This window comes from Etheostoma cragini, chromosome 2 (assembly GCF_013103735.1).
Source record: "Etheostoma cragini isolate CJK2018 chromosome 2, CSU_Ecrag_1.0, whole genome shotgun sequence".
Taxonomy (NCBI): Eukaryota; Metazoa; Chordata; class Actinopteri; order Perciformes; family Percidae; genus Etheostoma; species Etheostoma cragini.
The window spans coordinates 13,303,599-13,314,177 of record NC_048408.1 but is presented as its reverse complement, the minus strand read 5'-3'; the positions used below and the strand labels follow the sequence as shown (position 1 = coordinate 13,314,177).

At 41.0% G+C, this 10,579-nt stretch overlaps 1 protein-coding gene across 3 annotated transcripts in view; it reads left to right on the top strand.

Moving 5' to 3' along the window:
- Positions 1 to 1,733: 1,733 nt before the first annotated feature.
- The window catches only part of tet2 (tet methylcytosine dioxygenase 2), a 32,612-nt gene continuing 23,766 nt past the window's right edge, over positions 1,734 to 10,579 (top strand). The window contains exons 1-2 of one of the 3 annotated variants that reach the window (XM_034860962.1): positions 1,734 to 1,816; positions 3,339 to 4,255. The gene's annotated coding sequence lies outside the window, so the exon portion shown is untranslated. Of the gene's footprint in view, positions 1,817 to 3,338; positions 4,259 to 10,579 lie in introns of all 3 variants that reach the window. The other 2 variants (XM_034860954.1, XM_034860971.1) reach the window with 2 other exon arrangements.

The following is a 10,579-nucleotide window of genomic DNA, read 5'->3' as shown; positions in this document are numbered from 1 at the left end:
GAAATCCTGTGGTCATCTGCTGTGTATTAGCCTAAGCAGAGAATACCTATACCTAGTTATTACCCTACATAAAGACTTTGTATGTTTAGATTGCCCCAGGTTAGATGTGTGATAATACCACTGGTTCTTGTGACAAGTGCTGGTTTTCTCAGCTTTTCAACAAGCACCAGTAACTCTGTGGCACCTCAGATGTCACCCTTTTCTCCCACCTTCAGCCTGGTGTAAAGAAAGATGTAAATAAATGCTGTAATTCCAAATCAGCTTCTGGTTACATGAGGTTCCACCTTATTTAGGACCAAATTAATCTCACCACATATAAAGACTTTTCCAGGCAGCAAAGTGAGGTCATGTCCACAGTAATGTGGGTACATCCAAAAACAGTGTTTACATACAGATTCTTTTCAATCCACATAGGAACGGTAAGTTTTTATTATTATCTTTTTTTTTAATTGTGTGGAAGCTACTTGCGTCAGATCACATGAATATCACGTTTCCTTGTCCATAGTAAAAATGAAATAATTAGTTTTGAAAAAGATCTGTTTAGGGTGGTTTAAGCACAGGTATGGTGTGGATGGAAAACCAAAAATGAAAATTAAGAGCGGCATTTTCAAATGTAAATGTTAGTGTGAAAATAAACTGTCTCCATTTAAATTTGAGATGAAAAGGGAGGTGTTCCTTAAATACATATCATAGTATTGTGGTTAAGTACTATAAAAATGTTTAAGTCCCAAAAAAGGTTACCTTTTCTTAAAGGATTTCCCATTTTAGATTTGCAGGACAGTTGCTTTTGAGTTCAGCTCTGTGATCTCTTTTACATCAGTATGCAGCCTTGTGCACCTAGAAGATTCTGGGAAATGGAGGAACTGAACATCAAACTGTAAGTTGGCTTTTCATTCAGTAGACTTTATGACTTTTGTCAGTTAAATTTTTTCACATGGCAAGTAAAACGTTGAAAAGCATGACTCATTTCACTCTGTTTTACCACGCAGCTTGATAATGTGAACTCATACTTTACCACACTTTTTCCATGAGCCAACATTGCCTGTTCAGGGAGGAGGACTATACCACCACATGGCTTATAGTGACATCAAACCTTAGAGAGACCTGAGGCCCAGATCTTTGACCTGAGGAGCCAGTTCCTGTCTTTGTTTTGTTTGACATAAATCAACAAGAACACTGGGCCCACAAGAAAAACAGTCTCTAATGATCATCGTCATCCATAGGTGTGAAATCAGTCAAGTGGCAAGTGTGCCTGAATTCTGATGACCCTGGGTCAGCAAGAGGCCACAGCTCTGTGTTTACAGATGAGGTGACGGCACACGCCTCCAGTCCTTTGAAATGTGACAAGGTGAGAGGAATGACAAGATAATCTCTGAATTTACGAGTTACAGTAGCTGTCAGGGGAAGCAGCCTGGCAAAGAGCTCTCCCGACTGACCGCTGGCAATACACAAACCCAAAGTCAATGTGGCCGTTTTATGTTGCATTGCAAGATAAGCAAAAATAAATCACTTACTGCCCTTTTGGAGTGCAGTGGCTGCAAATCAAGCTCTGTGAATTTAAAAAGTAACAAATAATACATTTTGGGAAAGAATTACACGTTCATTGCCTGAGAATATCCATATATGGACAATAATTAGAAGAACTTGTGTGTATTTTTAAAGGATGTCTAACCATAAAAGTTGACAAAGTTCACTTTCTTGTTTACAGTAGCAGCCTGGGGGGGAAGGGCCTGGGAGAGGGAATGAAGCTGACCAGTCCAAACAACCACTGACAGCCCTGCAGCCTTGATCACTGGGACACTTCATTGCTGCACTGGTAGGTTTACTGCTTCTCTCAAGGGAGCTTTTGATAGCAATTGATGAGTGGGGGAAATATGGGCTTTTCATTACTTCACTTCTACAATCTTCACAACTCACCTGGGGTCTCATTTATTGGTTGCCGCACAAAATGGGGCTGAACATGTGCGTACGCCACTTCCCACCCAAAGGTTGTTATTTCTAAAAAACAAACTTGACTGTAGGATGCGTGACCCTCCACGCAAACTCTGACCATTTTGGAGACAATGGGAATTGGCAACGCCAATGGTGAGGTGTTGAACTCAAGTCAGACTGCAGAAAGTAAATGTGGGAAAAAAAATTATTCGTAATATTTTAACACGCCCCTGTCAACAGTCCCCAGCAGTCAGAAATTGAGCTGTTTCTAAATTATTACTTTAATAATGTGTTTTTCCTGACAACAGTAGGATGCTAATAAATGCTGTAAACTGTAGTGCTTGCACACTCAATATATTAGGAGCGTCTTTCTGATGTTTATATGAGGGTTGTTTTTAAAATATACATCTTAAAGCCTAATTTAAAAAACAAAACCAATCTATATATCCTCATTTTGATCATATTAAAACAGGATACCAATGAGGACCTTTCCCTGTAGCTAGAATGACTCAATTTGACTTGTAACTTGTAAAATGACTTGTATTAATGTGGTTTAAAGATATTTACAATCCACTCAATCAACAATCAACATCCACCTGAGTGAGTTATGTATGTAGCAGAAGACAGACCTGATGTACAAAGCTTTATTTTGTCTTTATGGGGTCTGAGTTGCAGCTAGTGACTCCTCCTTCCTCTCTTTGCCTCTTCCCCTCCCCCATTCTCAGTAAAAATCTCCTTTTCCGCTCTGAGCCTAAAACTATTGAGTCAACAAATGTCACTGCGGCTAGGCAGGGGCTGCTGGGAAAGATGTGGGATGTCCCTTTAAGCCTGAACCTCAGCTAAAGAGAGATTTCTTTCAGACAACACCCACCTGTTAGTAAAGTAAAAGAAGAATTAAATAGTAAAGTGAATGGGGGTGTGTTGACTATTGAGCGTAGTGGTTACAGCTGTGACAATATGTTAAGAAATGCCACCATTGTCTTCAACATATTACTGCTATAGAATGCATACTTTTCTTCTAAAACTTACGTTCCTTAAATTGTATTGCTGACATCAATGGAACTAATTGTGAGATTATGTTTATGACTTAAAATCTAAGACATAAAAAACATTCTTGCAAACTAAACCTTGGCTCTGCCGCAAACCGTGCAGCAGCCTTAATGCACTTCCCCCGTTTCAAGTGAAGGGAAAGACCTGCGTTTTTGCCGCACCTTCTGACGGTTGATGCAGGCTGGGTGAATGCCCTCTTAGGGTGTAACACAGAAACCCACAGCAACAAACACAGCAGAAGTTTCTACTACTATTCAGTTTTTAACACATTTTACTTGTGCTATTCAACCTTCCAGGACTGAAGTTTTCTTTTAAAAGCCCCTTTCTCTCACACTGCTCTCTCTATCTCTTTCAAGCCCACGTGGCCAGTGTCAACAGGAGGTGGGTCTTGGCAGCCACATGAAGCAAAGTATGCAGCTTGTATTAAGGCTGGAGAGTACACTCTAAAAATGAGCCAGCCAGCCGTCCAGCCGGCTGAGGTGTGCCAAAATAAGACACAGCCGTTGGAAATGACTGCATTGCTCAATTGGTTGGACTGCAAGCTGGCTACCTCTGATTGTTGCTGTAATGCTCTCAAAACAGGGGCTGTTACGCAACAGGGGAACTTCTGTAACCAATGACAGAGAAAGAAAGAAAATGAAAGAAGGAAGTCCAGATTGAAGACATTGTGAAAAGGGAGGGAAAAACCCTGAGTCACTTGGCATCCTGTCTGAGGAAAGGAAGGGGGTGGAGGCATCTGCCACAGTCAGACAGTTGAGGCCAGTGCAATATTCAACATAAAGTGCACTGGGGGTGGAGTCCTGTCCTGCTCACTGAATCCACTCCAGTGCTTCGGGGCAGCCATCATAGTTCACTATTGTGTGCGGCTGAGGGAAGAAGAAAAAAAGAGGAGGGAGCAGGGGAGGGAAAGAAAACCTGTCTCTTTGTGTAGGAAGGACTCAGCAGGAAAGTGATTTTGTAATTATTTGAGTTTGCCGGCAAAACAAGGCTCTCTCCTCCCTGACCTGCAACAACATTTAGTCTACTGGGTGCCTCTGCTGCCTTAAACCGGAGCCACATATAAGTGTGCTTCTCAGGCCGGCAAAACAGCGACACCCGGGCTTCTCCTGATGATGAGATCCGACGTCAGACTGGTTTCCATGAATATTGATGTGGAGGATAGTCTGTTTCATAGAAGAACAGAAGGAGGCAAGATGGCTGCCCTTTAGGATTTGTTAAAGAGGAGATCCAGACGGTTTGTTGGAATTTCTACAAAGTGGAGGGACAAAAAAAGAAGGTGAGAAACGGCTTAGTGTGTTTATACTCTGCTAACCCTTTTACCCTTCAACACTGGATGTATTTTTGGTGTTTTTTGTATCAGGCGAGGTATAGCAATTGTCCCCCACCGTAAAAGCAAGAGCCAACATAATAAGGAGGGGATATTAGATAAAGCTACTCCAACATGGCTGACGTTTTTCTTTCTTTTTTTTTAAGCCAGCTGAATCTGAAAAGACACCTTCTGTGTTTTCCTGTGTGTTCTGTGTTCACTCCACATTCTTGCTGCCTTTGAATGCATCATAGAAAATGGTTTACTTAGACTGCTTGTTCAAGAGTTTTTCTTCAAGCATAATTTAAATGCTTCTATAGGGCTCTCTTTCTTTCTTCAACAGTTCAGCCTTGCTTTTTATTTAGCACGATTTTAAAAGTGGGTTATATATGTGTTTTTGTCTATTAGTTTTAAGAGGGGAATCACCATTTTTCACATTTATATGTAATTATCAGCTATTACAAAATTATGAAATGTTTCATTACATATGTTTAGATGCAGGCAGTGTTACCCCTGTAGCCTCTTGTGTAAATATCAATGGCTGTGTATGTTTGTTTGTGCTTTTCAGTAGGGAATCTGTATGTAGGAGAGTAAAAGTCCAACCTGGACTTATCCAGCACTAAGTGCATGCACAGCAGTAGAGCTGGAATAGCTTTTGGCTTTGTGAATCTCTATTAATCAGCTTTCATTGCTTTAAACACTGAAGGACAAGCAGACACAAAGGCAAATCCCAAGGAGAAGTAAAAGAGAAGAGAAATGTGGTGGCTGAGTGTAGTGAAGGCAGACAAGGTCAGAAAGCTCTGAAGGAAATGAAACTCTATCCTACCACACCATTAACTGGGGGAACAAAAATGGTAATTCTGGAGCCGGTTTTTCTTTTTGTTTCTAAATAGAGACTAAACAAGGGAGTGTTGCCAGAGAGCTGAAAGAAACAACCCTCTTTTTTTTTTTTTTAAGTTGACTAAACATCAATAAGAAACTGAACCCAACCCAAGAGTTGTCAGGACTGTATATTTTATGCACAAGCAGTTAAAGGTCACAACAATCTGACTCTTCTGTTCTTTTGGAAACAGAGCTATTGACAGATAGATAATTGACAGTACAAAGAGGAATGTGTGTCTATGTTTTTCTATGTGTGGCTATGTGCGATCTGTAATCATTTAAAAAGAAACTCATTCAAAAAAAAGCATGGAGTGATAACATTGAGGTACCCTGAAAGTGGGAGTTCTGTGTTAATATGCAATTCATTTTTTTTTTTTTTTTTTTTTAGAAATACACTAGTTTAAATACATGATAACTTGTAAATTCAGAAGTGTATTAGTACATCAGGTATTACCCCAATTATCAACTAGCTAATTGGTTGTTAGTTGTTTTCTTTCCTGAATTCACTAAGCGTCATTAACATCTGAATGGGCCATTAGATTATCTCCTTCCGGTATGTGTATTGGCCTGTGTGTTCTCCTGACTACAGTCGTAATGTGACCACAGTATGGCCTCAGGTAAAGAGCAAAGTAAAGGCATGCCTGCTAGGTGGAGAATAATGACTGACCTCAAATCAGGCATTGTAACTTAACAAGCTGTTTGCAGAAGCAAAGCAGGCATTCAGATCACTACATTTTTCAGTTTCCTGAACTGAAAGCTTCAAGTAAAGACATTAACAGGGATATTTTGTGAAATACATGGATAAAAGGCACGGCTATTAAGAAGGGCAAGAGGCAGTGAAGTCCAAATAAAGTCAAGCACTCATGTGAACAGCTGATGATGGGGAACTTTATGCTATAACAGCCAAAGGCTCCTTTCCCCCTTCTGAATTAAGCATTTGATTAAAATGTTTGCATTTACATGCTGCATTTCTGTGGTTGAGTATGCAGCCCCTACACTACAGTCAGACTCACTCTACTGAAAATAAAGTCCAGCGGAAGAGAATCCTTCCTTTAGTTCTACCTTGCTGTCAGGAAACTTTGGAGCCATCAATAGTAGTGTACCCCTCTGACGCAACGGCATGGCTGTGTTTTGATATGGCAAGCATGGTCATTGACTGTGTAGTGTCAACACAAGTGCATAAGCAGGGGTGTTCTCCCCTAGTAGTACTCATAAAATATGTTGTAACTATGAGATCAGGTGATCCACGCTTTTGTGTGCTTTCGTGCGTACATGCGTGCGTGTGTTTGTTTGTGTGACTTTGCCCAATTTATGATGTGAAGACATTGTGGACAATGTGAAAGACCAGATTAGGTCATACAGTGACATTTGAATTTTTCTGTTTGTATTATCTAACCAGAGGAAGAAAACAATGAAAAGCTAAAACTAGCCAACAACTAGGCAGTTATGTATCTTTTGGTCTGTTTTTGATTTATTGATTTATTTAACTATTTTAAAAGCACATTAAATATCACATCCCACACTGCATAGTTTGAATGGATTGCATCTAACCCAGTTAGTCACTTGCTACAAAAAGCACATTATCAATGGTTGTCACGGTGAAGTTGTACAATTTATGCTACCCTTTGTGTTCAGTTGCACTGTACACAGGATTTACAAATGCTAATCCTGACCTACATGATAAAGCCACATTCTAAAATTAAGAAATAAAAACCCACAATATCACTGAAGGTGTTTTCATGAGCCTCTGCATGGCTGCTGTTACATCAGCAGTTGAAAAGGCACCAGAGCATTACTGAGCCGGTATGGGGCTGAGTGGGGGAAGGGCCGTATAGATCAATCACATGCACATAGCTTCTCTCATCTATCCACACCTACAGATAAAGCCGTGCGGTTGGGTTGCTCTTTCGTCATGGCCCTAAGTCCCCTTCATGTCACTCCCAGGGCAAAGACAATATCACCTTTGGGAAGAATGTCCAGTTGCCATAGCGTTCCACAACAATGCTGCCCACTTACAATACCCAAGCCTTTACCCAAGCCCTCACCTCTGACCCTGCTCAGTCCAGCCCACGCATCGTATTTCCACCCAGGGGTTGTTGCACAAATGACACAGCAAAGCAGGCCCAGTGGCAGGTTAGACATTTTATATTAAACTACCTGCTGCTGGTCATAGCTTGGACTGCTTTCCTGAGACAAAATGGCGAGATACTGAGTGTTGTATTGATTTCTCCAATATCGATTTCTCTTTTGTCTGCTATTGGGGGTTGTTTTTTGATTGAGAGCCAGAGAGAAGCAGCAAACCACAATCAAGTGTTTCTGCAGTAGAATCTGTGTGCCATAATGTAGTGGCTTATCTACACATATTTTAACACCAGTAGTGCTGTGCAAATGTTTTTGTTGATTAACGCAATGCTGGGCTTGCAGGATAAGCTCAGACGTCCCTGTTTACTTCATTTAGCATGATAAATGTGTGGTTTTACCATTTACTGAATGTTTTAGCCCATGCTCTATGACTGACTTATTCTCAATGTTTGGACATAAAAACACTGTGGAATTGACAGAGATATGCCTATTGCCTATATGCCTAACAATAACTATCCACTGCAGATCCAACCTAAAAAGGATTTAGGCCTTCCGTCCCATGAATGTCCTACATTGTTAAAGAGACGTGATGTGATTATGGCCTGCTATTGGTTTATTGGTCATCACTGGAATTGTGTCATAGTAATCATGTTTTATGAGTCTGAGATACAAAATTGTTAACAGTAATGGCCACACCAGATACATGATGAATCCCGAATATGACTCACGGTCTTCTTTTTCCACGAGGTTGTGCGTCGTTACGCTGAGGTGTAATTATGGAGTGAGAGTGATAAGGCTCTTGGAGTGCCAATGGTCCGGAGGGAGTGTTGCTGGCCCTGTGAGCATGTATCGATGTCAGAGTTTACCTCAGGGGTGAGACAGCGAGGGCGGTGACTCAAAAGCTTCCTCCACGTGAGCCTACGCACATGGCCGCTCTGTTTACAAACACTATCCTGGCATTCCGCACAGAGAGAGGCAAGCGAGATGTTACGTAACCTCCCCAAAGCGAATAGCATCCCTTCCCGCCTCTCGCCGGACCGCCTCTCCTACGCTTGGACATTTTTCTTGAATGGTGCTTTCGCCGGTTCCACTACAGGAAGTTAAGAATACAAAAAAAGGAAATTAAGAGCTACAGAGAGTCAACAGCGTCTTTGCTAGAGAACGTAGCAAGATTGAGAGCAGGCCTTTTCTTATGGAGATGCTGCTCTGACAGCACATAGCTCCGGCGCATGAGTGTAGGCCTTAACAGTGCCAGGTCAGGAGATTAAACTGGCTGTTAACTTTTCTGCGGAGCCAGATGATTTTACAAACTGTCTTTACGGTTCCTGCGTCATGAAAACAAAATTTATATTTAAAAAACCATTACATACGCATAGACACTGATAAATGCTAATTTGAGTCCACAGTGGTGTTTTTCTACTTTATATAAATGTATATAAATGATCCTTTGAGAACTGATTTAACTGGAGAACTGTTTTAACTGATTTTTGAAACAAAATCATCTTTTTTTTACATGAATTAAGTTTAGCTAAAGCTAGAACTATTAAAAGGAAGGGTAAAACAAGTTAGTCATTGTTATTTATCAGTCAACATGAAAGTATGCAGACAAAAATGTTTGTGTTTCCATGTTGGAGAGTTAAAGATGCCTCCTTACCAGTCAAGAGGTCGCTTTTCAAACATAGGCGTAACAATGTGTGGACATTACACACAGGCTGTCAATATGTCTTACAGATCTTGAAAAGTGACCTTACATCATGTTAGGATCCTTACCCTTAAGACTATGATGTCAAAACGTAAAGAGGTCAGTCCGTTCCAGTTAAATCAAATCTTTGACCAGGAGGAGGCTTTGTCACAGGTCTAATTCTGAAAGGTTCATTGGAAAAAAGGACCAAAAAAGGAGACTCTTTTTATTTATAGCTTGTCAGAATGCATTATCTGTTCAAATTGGCTTAATTGGAACAATATATGAAAAGGCATTTCCATAGCTAATGCCCACGTGTCAAGATCAACAAAGCTCTGTCATGATAGTGCATGATCAATGGGATCCACAATGATCTAAACACCGCTTTGGATGGCTGTTAACCCTCTTCTAAAATGGCTGTCAGATATGGATGGTTTTGCTGCTTGGAGCTGTCATTGAAAAGGTTAGGCCCCATGGCCCCCTGTTGTCTGCACAAGGAGCGCAAAGACAGACAGCTGGCCATGAATGTCATTTAAAAGCGTAACCCTACCAAAGGCTCTGAATGACATCACTAACTACTTCTGAGTGCTTTGAGTGGCTGACGCTTAATATTAGGTTTCCTTAGTGGAATGTACGAGTGCAGCAGCTGGTGTCTTTCCGAGCCATATAGTAGCCTACTCAATGACAATCAGACAAGTTTGCTTCCATGTATGTATAAATATTGGGAAAGTTTTTAAGACTGATTTCAGGGTAACTGGGTAGCTTACCTAGTACTAGTACCTAGTATATGAGCACTCGCTCATATACATAGGCTTAGTCCTCGATGCAACGGCCAAGGGTTCGGTTCTGACCTGTGGCCCTTTGCTGCACGTCATTCCCCCTCTCTCTCCCCTTTAATATCCAAGCTGTCCTGTCAAAAATAAAAGATTTAAAAATGAAAAAAAAACACTTTTTAGCTATGGGTCTGAATGGGTAAAATCTCCCTACCCAAATAAGAGTCTTCCAGATGTGGTAAGTACAAATAAAGTTTATGTGCAGTAAAACACTAAACTTCATGGCAAAACAAGATTGATGACTTTGTTTCAATAGTTACAGCTGGAACTAATGCAGGACTTTGTAATGAAAAAAAAAAATCACAACCGGACATGTCCAAGCAGTAATGTGACTCGAAATTGGGGGAAATGACCAACATCGGCCACCATGATACCAGCTATCTGGCGTTAGCATGCAGCTACTTATTAGTTAGCCGTAGTCTAATATTACATTGCAGTGGAAAAAAGCGACACTTTCTACCGTCAAAAAATCGAAGATAAACGCTTCTGAATTAAATACTACCCAATAGGAAGTTTTTCAGCAGTAATGCGACTCGAAATTGCTGAGAAATTACCAACATTGACCGCCAAGATCACAGCTATTGGTTGTGAAATATATAAGCGTAGCTTCAAAAAAACAACAACACCCCATGTCCTGCTTGGCTCGAGCACATGACCAATCTTTGCAGACCGGCTTGGAGTTGCGTAACACTTAGCCGAGAGTGTGGGTACACGATCCGTCCTGCCTACACGATGCGTTCTGCGCATGCGCACGATGTTCACGCATGCGCATAAATACGTAGCTGAAAACCTGGCTGTTTCCCTGCACTATTG